The sequence below is a fragment of the Canis lupus genome, chromosome 3 (genome assembly GCF_048164855.1).
Source record: "Canis lupus baileyi chromosome 3, mCanLup2.hap1, whole genome shotgun sequence".
Lineage (NCBI taxonomy): Eukaryota > Metazoa > Chordata > Mammalia > Carnivora > Canidae > Canis > Canis lupus.
The window spans coordinates 84,986,834-85,000,897 of NC_132840.1; the positions used below are offsets into that span (position 1 = coordinate 84,986,834).

General features: G+C 35.3%; 1 long non-coding RNA gene across 1 annotated transcript in view; it reads left to right on the forward strand.

Annotated features, from left to right (window-relative positions):
- The window catches only part of LOC140625693 (uncharacterized), a 236,830-nt gene extending 225,315 nt beyond the window's left edge, over positions 1-11,515 (forward strand). The window contains exons 4-5 of the long non-coding RNA XR_012025024.1: positions 10,173-10,268; positions 11,235-11,515. This is a non-coding gene — a long non-coding RNA (uncharacterized lncRNA). The remainder of the gene's footprint in view (positions 1-10,172; positions 10,269-11,234) is intronic.
- The last annotated feature ends 2,549 nt before the right edge of the window (positions 11,516-14,064 follow it).

Genomic DNA, 14,064 nt, shown 5'->3' on the forward strand with positions numbered 1-14,064 from the left:
ATTCAGTAGGCTGACTTCATTTTGTTGATGGTTTCCTTTGCTGTGCAAAAGCTTTTTAGTTTGACCTAATCACACCTTTTATTTTTGATTTTGTTGATTTCCAAAAGAAAATTGGAATCCTTTCGAAAAGTCATCTGTCAAAAAAAAAAAAAGTCATCTGTCAAGACCAATGTCAAGGAGCTCACTCCCTATGTTTTCTTATAAGGTTTTTATGGTTTCAGGTCTTATATTCAAGTCCTCGATCCATTTTGAGTTAACTTTTGTGTAGTGGGTAACACAATAATTTACTTTCCTTCTTTTACTTGTGGCTGTCTAATTTTCTAAGCATCATTTATTGAAAAGACTGTTTCTCCACAATATAATCTTGCTTCCCTTGTTGTAAATTAATGACCATATATATACATGGGGCTATTTCTGGGCTCTCTAGCCTGTTCCATTGATTTATAGGTCTGTTTTTATGCCAATATCATACTGTTTTGATTATCCAGCTTTATAATATAATTTGAATTCAGGGAGTATGATGCCTTCAGCTTTGTGCTTCTTTTTCTTTTCTTTTCTTTTTTTTTAAAAGATTATATTTATTTATTCATGAGAATACACAGAGAGGAGAGAGAGAGAGAGAGAGAGAGAGAGGCAGAGACACAGGCAGAGGGAGAAGCTGGCTCCTTGCAGGGAGCCCGACATGGGACTCGATCCGGGTCTCCAGGTTCACACCCTGGGCTGAAGGCAGCGCCAAACCGCTGAGCCACCTGGGCTGCCCTGTGCTTCTTTTTCAAGATTGCTTTGGCTACTCAGGATCTTTTGTGCTTCTGTACAAATTTTAGGATTATTTGTTCTATTTGAGAAATGCCATTGCATTTTTTAAATAAGGATTGCACTCAATTTATAGATTACTTTGGGTAATACAGATATTTCAACAATATTTATTCTTTTAATTCATGTATTTGAAATGTCTTTCCATTTATTTGTATCTTCTTCAATTTCTTTCATCAATGTTTTATAGTTTTCAGTGCCCAGTTCTTTACCTTCCCTGGTTAGGTTTATTCCTAGGTATTTCATTATTTTTGATGCAATAGTAAATGGGAATATTTTTACTTTCTGGCAGTTAATTGTTAGTGTATAGAAACACAACAGATTTTCACATTGATTTTGTACTCTGCAATTTTACTGAATTTTGTACGCTGCAATTTTACTGAATTTGTTTATTAGTTCTAACAATTTCTGATGGATTCTTTAGGGTTTTCTATATATAAAATCCTGTCATCTGCCAATAGTAACAAAGATTACTTCCTTTCAAATTTAGATGCATTTTCTTTCTTTATCTTGTCTAATTACTCTGGCTAATGCTTCCAACACAGCATTAAATAAAACTGGTGAGAGTGAACATCCTTGTTTTGTTCTGATCTCAGAGGAAAAGCTTTTAGCTTTTCACTGTGGAATATGATGTTAGCTATGGGCTTATTATATATGGTCTTTATAATATGTTGAGGTACATTTCATCTATATTTGTGTTGTTGAGTGTTTTTATCATATATGAATGCTGAATTTTTGTCAGATGCATCATTTGAGCTGATCATGTGATTTTTATCTTTAATTTTGTTAATGTGGTATATTATATTTATTGATATGCTGATACTGATCAATCCTTGCATCCCTGAAATAAATCTCACCTGATAACAGTGTGCAATCCTTTTAAAATATTGGGCTTTTAAAAAGATTTTATTTATTTATTCACAAGAGACACACAGAGAGAGGCAGAGACACAGGCAGAGGGAGAAGCAGGCTCCTCGCAGGGAGTCCGATGTGGGACTCGATCCTGGAACCTTGGGGTCATGCCCTGAGCTGAAGGCAGACACTCAACCACTGAGCCACCCAGGCATCCCCCTCTTAATATATTGTTGAATTTGGTTTGCTAAAATTTTGTTGAAGAATTTTATATCTATGTCATCAGGGATATTAGCCTGTAATTTTCTTATCCTGTGGTATCTTTGTCTGGTTTGGTATCAGGATAACACTGGACTTGTAAAACGAGTTTGGAAGCAAACCCTCTTTAATTTTTTGGGACAGTTTGAAAAAATAGATATTAAGTCTTTGAATGTTTGGTAGAATTCACCAATGAATATGTCTGGTCCTGAACTATTATTTGTTGGGAGGTTTTTAATTACTGATTCAATGTCCTTACTAATAATCAGTCTATTCATATTTTCTATTCCTCTGTGATTCAGTCTTGGAAGGTAGTATGTTTCTAGGAATTTATCCATTTCTTCTAGGTTGTCCAATTTGTTGGCATGTAATTATTCATAGTAGTTTCTTATGATTCTTCATATTTCTTTGGTATCAGTTATAACTTCTCCTCTCTCTTTTGTAATTTTGTTCATTTGAGCCCTCTAGTTAAAGGCTTGTCAATTTTTTTTATCTTTTCAAAGATCCAGCTCTTAGTTTCATTGATTTTTCTATTATTGATTTAGCCTCTATTTCATTCATTTCTGCTCTGATCTATAATATTTCCTTCCTTATACTAATTTTGTGTTTTGTTTGTTTTCTTCTAGTTCCTTTAGGTATAGAGTTGAATTATTTGAGATTCTTCTAATTTCTTGAGGTAGGCAGTATTGCTATAAACTTCCCTCTTAGAACTACTTTTGCTGCATCCCATAGATTTTAGTGTGATTTACTTCCATTTTTGTTTGTCTCCAGGTATTTTTTGGTTTCTTCTTTGATTTCTTTGTTGACCCATTTAGTTGTTCAGTAGCATGTTGTTTAATTTCCACATATTTGTGACTTTTTCAGTTTTATTCTTGTAATTCGTTTCTAGTTTTATACCATTATAGTCAAAATAGATGCTTGATCTTATTTCAGTCTTCTTGAATTTATTGAAACTTGCTTGTAGCCTAACATGTTATATATCCTGGAGAATGTTTCATACACACTTAACAAGAATGCCTTTTCCACTGCATTTGGATAAAATGTTTGGTCTGTATCTATTAAGTCAACCTGTTTTAATGTGCCACATAAGGCCAATGTTTCCTTTTTGTTTTGTTTTTTTGTGTGTGTGGATGATCTATCCATTGATATGTGTATTAAAATCCTCCCTATTATTGTACTGCTCTCAATTTATCCCACTAGGTTTAATATTTGCCCTATATATTTGAGTGTTCCTACATTGGGCATATAAATATTTGCAAATATTATAGAGTAGTCCCCTCTTATCTGTGGAAAATATATTCCAAGACCCCAAAGAGTGCCTAAACTGTGGATAGAACCAAGCCCTATATATACTTTTTTTTCCTATACATACTTAACAATAATACAGTTTGATTCATAAATTAGGCACAGTAAGAGATTAACAACAATAGCTAATACTAAACAAGACAATTATAACAATATACTGTAATAAAAGTTATGTGAATGTGGTTTCTCTCTCAAAATACCTTATTGTACTGTACCCTCACCCTTATGATGTGATGATAACATACCTGTATGATAGATGAAGTGAGGTGACTGACATGGGCATTGTGATGTAGCATTAGGTTACTATTGATGACAGAAGGCAGATCATCTGCTTCTAGACTGTGATTGACCATGGGTAACTGAAACCACAGAAATCAAAACCATGGATAAACATGGTCTACTGTATCTTCTTAAATCGATCCTGTTATCAGTATATAGTGAACTTTTTTGTCTTTTATTATAGTCTTTATTTAAAATCTATTTTATAAAAAAATAATAAAATCTATTTTATCTAATAGAAGTATAGCTACCCCAGTTTTCTTTTGGTTTCCATTTGCATGAAATATCTTTTTAAATTTTATTTTATTTTATTTTTTTAAATGTTTATTTATTTATGATAGTCACAGAGAGAGAAAGAGAAAGAGGCAGAGACACAGGCAGAGGGAGAAGCAGGCCCCATGCACCGGAAGCCCGATGTGGGATTCGATCCCGGGTCTCCAGGATTGTGCCCTGGGCCAAAGGCAGGCGCCAAACCGCTGCGCCACCCAGGGATCCCTCTTTTTTAATTTTAAAAATACTTTCTTTTTGCTACTCTGTTTGGGTGAGCTCCATTTCTTCATCTTCCTGATCACTAATCCTTTCTTCTACCTCATCTAATCCACTGTGAAACACTAGTGTATTTTTCAGTTCAGTCCAGTTATTGTATTCTTCAGCTCTGACTCCTGTTTGGCTGCCTGTGCCAGCCAATTTTAGGGAGGCAGTAGGAGAGCACAGGGCCAGGATGCACCCACTGGTTTCAGTGGGGGAGTGACAGAGAATGGGGTGGGAGGGGCACTCACTGGGTTTAGTGGGGCAGTGAGAGAGCTCTGTGACTGTGTGTACTTTCTAGCACTGGCTAGGGAGCCAAAATTGGTTCCCACCAATGCCTCCATCTCTGGAGAGTCCCAACAGGCTCCTGCGTCTCTGGCAGATAGTTTAAGATTAGCAAATGAATCTCTTTCACACATGGTCTAGGCACTTTTAAGACTGCTCCTTTTGTACTGAACCTGGGGTGAGCAAGTCTGTGTGTGAGCATAGAGTAAGAAAAGTCTCATTCACTATAGCACTTTGAATCTCCTGGTCATCAGCCTTGCTGGTTTTCAAACCTGGATGTTTCAGGAGCTTATCTCTTTGGTGCAGGTCTCGAGGTTTGACATGCCTAACATGGAGCTCAAACCTCCCTCTCCTCAGAGAAGAGCTCCATGTTTGTGAGTTTCCTTCTGACTGTGGGTTGCCCTGCCAGGGGTGGTATTTTTGGTGAGAAAACATCTCTGCCTCTTTTACCAGGATCCCTTTTACCCTTTGTTATGGATGAGCTGTTTAGTTAGTTTTCAGGTTATTTTCAGAGGGAATTGGTTCAGAAGTAGCTATAGATTTGGTGTGAGGATGTGAGTTCAGTATCTTCCTTATGCTGCCATCTTGAACTGCCCCCTGATTTTCAGTTTTATCTCAAATTTTTAAAGTCAGGTAGACATAGCTGTTGCTTGGGTTCAATTATTTTTTTCTCCTGCTCCTCTTCTCCCATCATGTCCTTTCCTCTTATGTTCTTGTTGAACATAAAACCAAAGTATACTAGGTGCTTGGTTGTAAAATAAACAGACGATATATAGCAGCCTTTGTGACTGTCGGGTTATAATTCCATCAAGGGCCTGGGTTGAAGTCATAAACCACAAGAAGTGAAGCGTGACCCACAAATAGCCTTCAAGATGGAATTAAGCCCCATAATTCAAAATAGACCTTTGAAAAAATAATTCTTAAACCTAGCTTTAATTTAGGGAAGAGCTCAGGCTATATGACATCTTCTGACAGTTTATCAGTAAACAAATAATTCCTCTATGTTAATCTGTGACATTTATTAATGTTACATGAACACTGTACCTGTTCCCCAAGAGGTTACTGTTGCAACCAGGCGACAGTGCCCCAAACAGAACCAAAGAAAGGGAAATTGGAGTCCAACAGTAAGAAAGTTCACCACAGATGAACATAAATAAGCATCAGGTGAGGAGATGCATTATCTTGGGACTGATAAGAAGAAATGCTGACTGCTGACAACAGGGGAGCAATAGTCTCTTGCTTTTGCTTTTCACAACTTTTGTCCCCCCTCTTTTCACTTATTGTGATATCATGTAATGGCTGACTTTGAGTTTTGTGGGAAGTAATAGATTGAAATAAATTCCATCCGCGCTCTGTATCTTACCACTTCTCTAAATGTGTTTGCTGTTTTCTAAACCAATTCTGCTTGATGTCATAATTCATGAAAGCAAGTTGATCTCATACAACCCAAGTGTTATTAGAGGCTTTTTTCACCATGGTGCTTGTGTGATGGAAACTAATATTCACACATTACAGAAAAAATAAACTAAATCCACCAATTCTGCAGGATGTGGATGTTTAAATGGCAGCTTCTGATGATCATAAATTAAATCATCAAAATTCCCTAAGGATCCACTGTAGCCTTGGTATTAAATGAAACAGCATATGTGCAAGGGCTGGCAGATGGTAGGGGCTTAATATATGGTCATTCATTGACACAATTTGTACCATAAAAATTCAAAAAATTTTCTGAATATATTCTTGTGTATGGTAGTATGCTTTCTTCAACAAGGCTATGATTTATAACAAAAATCTATAGCTATGATAAAAGAAAAGCAGCAGAAAACAATAATATAAGATAAACAATTAGACCAAAATAGACAAAGGGTCATATAATTTGTTATCAGATTTACTGATAATTTTCATATTTATTTACCCTTTCTTTTGTAATTTAAGTACAAAATTCAGTGATTTGAGACCTTTCTTTTTCAAATATATGGATTTAAAGTTATAAATTTACTCTAAGTACTGCTTTGGCTACATTGCAGACATTTTTATAGGTTATTATTTTTTTTTGCCTATGTTTATATGTTTTTGTTTTGATTAAAAATATTTTCTAATTTTCTTAGTGATTAGGTTTAAATTCATATGTTGTTTTCTAAATGTTTGGGAATTTTCCAGAAGTTGCTCTGGTATTGATTTCTACTTTAATTCTGTTATGATTAGAAAATATACTTTGTATGATTTAAATCACCTTAAATATACTGAGACCCAGAACACAGTCTTCTTTGCGAATACTGTGTGTGCATTTGAAAAGAATTTCTATCCTGCTGCTGCTGGATGACGTCTTTTATAACTGTCAGTTACGTCAAAGCTAGTTAATAATTTTGTTCACATGTTTATTTTCTATTTGTACATCAATTACTAAGAAAAAAGATTTTAAAACTTCTAATATTGCTGTGAATGATCTGTCCTTCTGTTTTCTAGTTGTCTAATTGTTTTTGTTTCATTTATCTTAAAGTTGTTAGGTATATGTGTATGTACATTTAGGATTGTGTTAGGTATATGTGTATGTACATTTAGGATTGTGCCCTTGTGATAAATTGACCCCTTTACTATTATGTAATGTCTTTCTTTATCCTAGATAATAGTCCTTGTTCTAAAGTGTACAAAGTCTGATATTAGTTATAGCCACTACAGATTTCTTTGATTATTTTTGCATGATATTCTTTTTCCATCTTCTTAGCTCTAATTTTTCTACATCTTTATACAAAGAGAGTTTCTTATAGGCAGAATGTAGGTATGTGTTGCTTTTTTAAAAAGATTTTATTTATTTATTCATGAGAGACACACAGAGAGAGAGGCAGAGACATTGGCAGAGGGAGAAGCAGGCTCCCTGTGGGGAGCCTGATGTGGGACTCGATCCAGGGACCCTGGGATCACACCCTGAGCCGAAGGCAAACACACAACTGCTGAGCCACCCAGGCTACCCTATGTGTTGCTTTTTAAAAATCCAATCTGACAAGCTCTGATTTTTAATGAGAGTGTAAAAAGTTCTCCTTAATATTTCTTGTGGTATAGGTCTGTTAATGGATCCCTGTGCTTTTATTCTCTATTTTTAATTTACTCTCTCTTTTGCCTTCACTTCTGAAAGAGAATTTTCTTGGGAATACAATTCTATGATAATAGGTTCCTTCTTTCAGTAGTTTAAAATGTTGCTCCATTTTCTTTTGGTTTGCACACTTTACCATAAGAAGTCTGCTGTCATGCCTGACTTTATTACTCTATACATAACATACCATTTTATCTCTTGTGCTTTAATTTTTTTAGTTTTGTGTTTTAGCAATTTTGTTATGATGTGCTTTAACATGATTTTCTTTATACTTATTCTCTCTATATACAATAGAAATTTATAAAGAGCAAAACTAAGATTCTTGTTTTATCCTTCCTCAGTTGTCTCTTAATTATTATCTCTTCTTTAGGATCTCATCATTAATGTAACCAATTAAACCATTTTCTATATCTCCTTCAAAAACTTTATGAATTCATAGATACAGCATCATGGTTTAGGTCATAAGCTCTAGAAACCAGCCTGCTTGGGACAGAGTTATGGCTCAAGTATTTACTGAATTTGTTTTGCCTAGCCTTGAACATCTTGTATGTGCATTTTAAAAAGAGTAAGCATCCCTATGTGTCTGACCTCTTTCCCCCAATGTCATATTTTTAAGGTTCATTGATGTTATTATTTTTATCAACAGTTTATTCTTTTGTATTATATTCCATTTTATTTACCATTCTATAATACCACATTTTGTTGGTCCATTCTCCAGTTCATAGATAGTTGGGTTATATCCATTTGGGCTATCATGATAAAAGCTGCTAAGAATATTTTTGTGCAAATTTTTGGTAAACATATCTTTTCATTTTTCTTGGGTAAATATTTAGGAGTGAATTTGCTGGGTCATAGGACATGTTTAAGTCTATATAAAAAAAGATTGCCTAAGTATTTTTGAAATTGGTTGTACCATTTGCTTTCATCAAAGTATGAGAGTCCCAGTTCCTCCACATCCTCAGCAGCTGGTATGAATCAGTATTTTAAATTTTAGACATATGAATGGGTATGTAGTAATATATTTAGTGGTTTTCTATTTATTTCCTTTTCCTTTTTTTACAAAAAGATTTTATTTATTTATTCATGAGACATACAGAGAGAGACAGAGACATAGGGAGAAGCAGCTCCATGCAGGAAGCCTAATGCAGGACTCTATCCCAGGACTCCAGGATCATGCCCTGAGCCAAAGGCAGATGCTCAACCGCTGAGCCACTCAGATGTCCCTTCTGTTTATTTTCCTGATGACTAATTCTGTTAGTCTTTTCTTATGCTTATTGGCCATTTTTATATCTTTTCTCTGTGTGAAATAACTGCTCAAGTTCTCTCCATTGTTCTGTTATCTATTGCAGTATAAGAAAAATAACCCTATAACTTAGTGGCTTGAACAACAGATTTTAAGTTCTGTTTAAAAATCTTCAATTTGAACCAAACTCAGTTTGAATACCTAATTTTTGCTCCATGTGGCATCAGTTGGGGCAGCTTGACTGGGGCTATATTATTCACTTGAAGATGCATCAGCTACAAGCTTAGCAAATTGGAGTTATCAGCTGAGGCTATCAGCCTGGGGCCTTGGTTCCTTTTCATGTGAATTTGTCCCTATGGTTGAGTGACTGGGTTCTCGAAGCAAGTGTCCAAAAGAAGAAAAGTGAAAGAGAGGAGAAGAAGCGTTTTAACTTGGAAATTGGATTATCATCACTCCTTTGTATGCTATTGGTCAAAACAGCACAGAGCTCACCCAAACGGAAGGGAGACTCTGCCTCTTGATGAGGATGGGATCATATTTAATCTGCCATAGTCCAGGGATTATATCTCTTCATCTCATATTAAAAGTATACTCAGGGGATCCCTGGGTGGCGCTGCGGTTTAGCGCCTGCCTTTGGCCCAGGGCGCGATCCTGGAGTCCCAGAATCGAATCCCACGTCCGGCTCCCGGTGCATGGATCCTGCTTCTCCCTCTGCCTGTGTCTCTGCCTCTCTCTCTCTCTGTGTGACTATCATAAATAAATAAAAAAATTAAAAAAAAATAAAATATAAAATGTTAAAAAAAATTTTTTTTAAAAATAAATAAATAAAAGTATACTCAGTTCCCCGCCCACCTACTCCTAAGTCTTTCAAAAGTTTCATTTCTTGCTCTCTACCCTCCCATCTTTCCAGAAAATGAAGCTCTTAAATGAAAGTTAAGTGTGAATCTCACCTAATGAGTTTCTCTTACTTTCAAGGTAATATCAGGTCCATTTCTCTGCTTCAATTGTTCTCTACAGCCTGCAAACAACTGGTTTTTATAAATTGTTTACAGTTTATCATTGCTTTTGGCAAGGAGATAAGTCCAGTATAATCTGTTCCACCATTGTTGGAACTAGAACACCCCCCCCACACACATATTTATATAATATATAAAATATATTCTTAAAATATTTAAAATGGTGAAAAATAAAGGTAACCTTAAACAGTGGTATATAAAATAGAAGCAGCAAATAAAAACAAAAACAAGAATTTACATAGGAAATTACATATGGCCAAGAATAATTTATTATTTAAATTATTATTTATAATTTATTATTTATCTTGATTTGATAGCTGCATAATTTAAGCAACCTGCTATATATGTTCAGACTCAGATTTTTATCTGACTGACAAAAGGTTACATGAGACAATGTAAGGAATCTTTGAAGTCTACAATTCTAATAACCTTATAATTTAATGTAGTTGAGGCTGGAATGTATAAAAACGTATTCTCTCAAACTTTAAAATTATATTTCCAGATGGAGCTTACAGTACCTGAATGTGGATTAAGAAATACTCTCAGACTAGACCATGGATCAACTTCTCAGGCATCAATTTCACCTATGAAATTTTGGGTAAAATCATATTTATTTTATTTTTAAATAAACTGATAAATTATGTCATAGAATGCAAATATCACATGAATATTTCTAGTTAGAAATTAAAATTAAAAATATTCTAGTTGGTGATAAACAAAACAGCAACTGTGTCAGATGCTGGGGGATGAAGACTTTCTCCCCTCCAGTACTCTGGCACAGAAGTCTGAGAAGTTCTGCAAATTCACTGGGCATGGGGTGAGGAGTTAAAAATCCTATTCTTTCTTTAAGATCTACCGTCACTATTGGATCTATGCCATAAATATGCTGTATTTACCCAGACATCTCCTCTATTTATTTGGTTTTAGTCACAGAATGAGCAGTTTTTACCCTCTATGAGGTGCTACACTTAAAACTCTTCATCTGCTACTCAGTATATTTTTTTGTTGATAGAGTTTGCATGAAATATGTGTTTCTTTGACCCTCCACTGAGGTAAAACATAGTCGACAGCTTGCCTTGCCTTTCCAGCTGCAAGCAGAACTGAGATTACCAAACCATTCCTCCCAGTTGACTTCTGAAGGGTGCACTAGGAATAGTTTTTTGTTGTGACTTAGGGGTTCCAAGTGTTCTCCCTTCCACCGTGGGCCATCATAATGCCTAAAGCACCATCCCTCTGAGGACAGTAGTGATCTTGATGTGCCAATGGAAGATGAAAGGGAAATCCCCTCAGCTATTTATCACTCATAAACGTCTTAATTCAAACTAGTTGGCCATAATTTTAAAACTTGTCCTTAAATTCTTTAATACTCTTACCGTCAAACAGTGGAATTTAATTCTCCTTTCCTTGAATATAGGGCAGCCTTAGTGACTCACTTTAAATGAGCACAATTAGGCAGAACGGACACTGTGTGGCTTTTCAAACAAGGGTAGGGAAGGCAACATAGCTTTTGCCTAAAACTCATTCTCTCTCTCTCTCTCTCTGTATGCATATTTGGAATCCTGAGCCAACATGTAAGAAATTCAGCTACTCTGAAGCTACCATGCTGGAAAGGCCATGTGGAGAAAAAACATGGACATAAAGATGCTTGGGCTCTAGCTGTTTCAGCCTTCAGCTGTCTGAGACTTCCTAGTCTAGGCACCAGGCATGTGAATGAAGATCCTCCAGAGAATTCCAGCCTTTAAGCTGCCCAGCTGCTGCCAAGTGAGACAGAGATGAGCTGTCCCTGCTGAGCCCTAAAGCTGCAGATTCATGAGCAAAATAAATGTTGTTGTTTTAAGCCACTAAGTTTTGAGGTGGTTTTTTAGGTAGTAATAGATCAATAAATTCTTTCTTATTGCCTAGCAACACTCTGAGGAAGTGGTACATAATTAAAATTTTAATTGTAGAAAAAAGGAGTATAGCAGAGAGAGTCCAGAAATACAATGCACTAAAAGAGATTCAGAAATGTGAAACTTGAATTACTTTTGCAGATATTATTTGCAACAAATATGTGTGTTCATAGAAACTTGGAAGTTTTAAATTGGAAGAGATCTTAGGGATCATAAAACTCAATCCACTTTTTTCAAAAATGAAACTCAGAGTTCATGAATTTGGGCAGGATTGTAGAGACAGACTAGAGCCCAAGCTATCATACTTTCCACTGACCATAATATCTTCTTTCTGAAGATATGTCTAAGAAACATCACCAATTTAGCAAAAACACAAGGGCGAAATTAAACAAACAAAATACATGAAAAAATATTCAACATTTTTTGGTATCAGGGAAATACAAATCAAAACCACAATGAGCTACCAACTCACACCAGCCAGAATGGCTAAAATTAACAACTCAGGAAACGATAGATATTGGTGAGGATGCAGAGAAAGGGGAATCCTCTTAACCTGTTGGTGGGAATGAAAACTGGTGCAGCTACTCTGGAAAATAGTATGAAGATTCCTCAAAAAGCTTAAAGTAGAACTACTCTGTGGCCCAGTAATTGTACTATTATGTATTTATCCAAGGGATACAAACATAGTGATTCGAAAGGATACCTGCACCCCAATGTTTATAGCAGCAATGTCCACAATAGCCAAACTATGGAAAAAGCCCAGATGTCCATCCATCAACAGATGAATGGTTAAAGAAGATTACTCAGCCATCAAAAAGAATGAAGTCTTGCAATTTGCAATGATGTGGTTGGAACTAGAGGGTATTATGCTAAGTGAAATAAGTCAGTCAGGGAAAGACAAATACCGTATGATTTCACTCACATGTGGAATTTAAGAAAATAACGGATGAACATACGAGAAGGGAAGAAAAATAAAATAAGATAAAAACAGGGAGGGAGGCAAACTGTAAGAGACTTAACTATAGGGAGCAAACTGAGGCTTGCTGCAGGGGAGGTGGGGGGGGATTGGGTAATTGGGTGATGGACATTAAGGAAGGCACTGGATTATATGCAACCATTGAATCACTAAATTCTACTCCTGAAACTAATAATATGTTAACTAAATTAAATTTAAATACAAAATTTTTTTTAAATGCAAAAGCAGCAGCAACAACAAAAATACGCCATAATGTAATCCTTGTTAAGTTTCTACCTGCCTGCCATTTCCTTGTGGAACCAGTACCCCTATAGCCTGGTTCTTCGTATTCAACAGACAGGGAAAACACTGGAGAATTTGCAATTCCAGTTCTTCAAGCAAGAAGAAGAATGAGTCTCTGACATCCTAATGTTATTTCAACACAAACATCAGTACATTTGTGAAGTGCTTACCAGGTGCAAGCATCTACACTGAGTACTTTATGCACCTAATAATTGAGATATAGTTTACATATACTAAAATGCAACCATATTAAAGGGGATAGTTCGATGATTATTGATAAATATATAGGCCTGATAACCACTACCATAATCAAGATATACAACATTTCCATTTTCTTCATCCCTCAAATTTCCTTTATGCTCCTTTGCAGATAATCCTCCTCTCCTCATGCCCAGGTACACTTGCTATCCATTCTGTCACTATAGGGCTTTTAAAAATTATTATTCTAGAATTTCATATAATTAGAATCCCATAGTATATAGTCTTTTATATCTGGCTTTTTTTTGCTCTGCATTGTGTTTTTCAGCCTCCTTCATATAATTGTACAATGGTTTGTCAATAAGAGAATAAACAAATTGTGATATATATGTATATATATACAAACACACACTTCTTAATGAAAAGTCACAAATTTTTGGATTGTTATCAGTTTGAAATTAGTATGAATAAACATGTTATAAACATTGCTGTAGTAGTTTTTGTATGGACATAGCTTTTACTTCTTATGGGCATATACCTAAGAGTGGGTGACATGATAATAATATGTTTAACCATAAGATACTGCCAAACCATTTTCCAAAGTGGTCATGTCATATCATTTTAAATTCCTACTAGATATGTGTGAGAATTCCAGTTGCTTCACAGATTCGTACTCCAGCAGATATTCAGTAGTATCTCACTATGATATTTATATTTCTCTAGTGGTTTAAAATGTTGTAGAAATTTTCATGTCTCTATTTTTGGTAGAGGTTGTTTTCAAATTATGTGAAATTTATTTCAGTATACACAGGGCTTTAATTAATAGACTATTTTATAATACTGAAGAAATCACATGTCAAAGTGTGCAGCTGAAATTTGGCATACAATAATCATTTATGTTCATGATTTTCTTAGACGAAAGAAGTAAACAACAAATGGATAATACCTCTGAGTTCCAGACATCCCAGCACCATTGTATATTTTATGTGAATATAAAGATATAAGGAAAAGTGTCAGAAACAGACAAAGGAAACATAGGTCATGATACT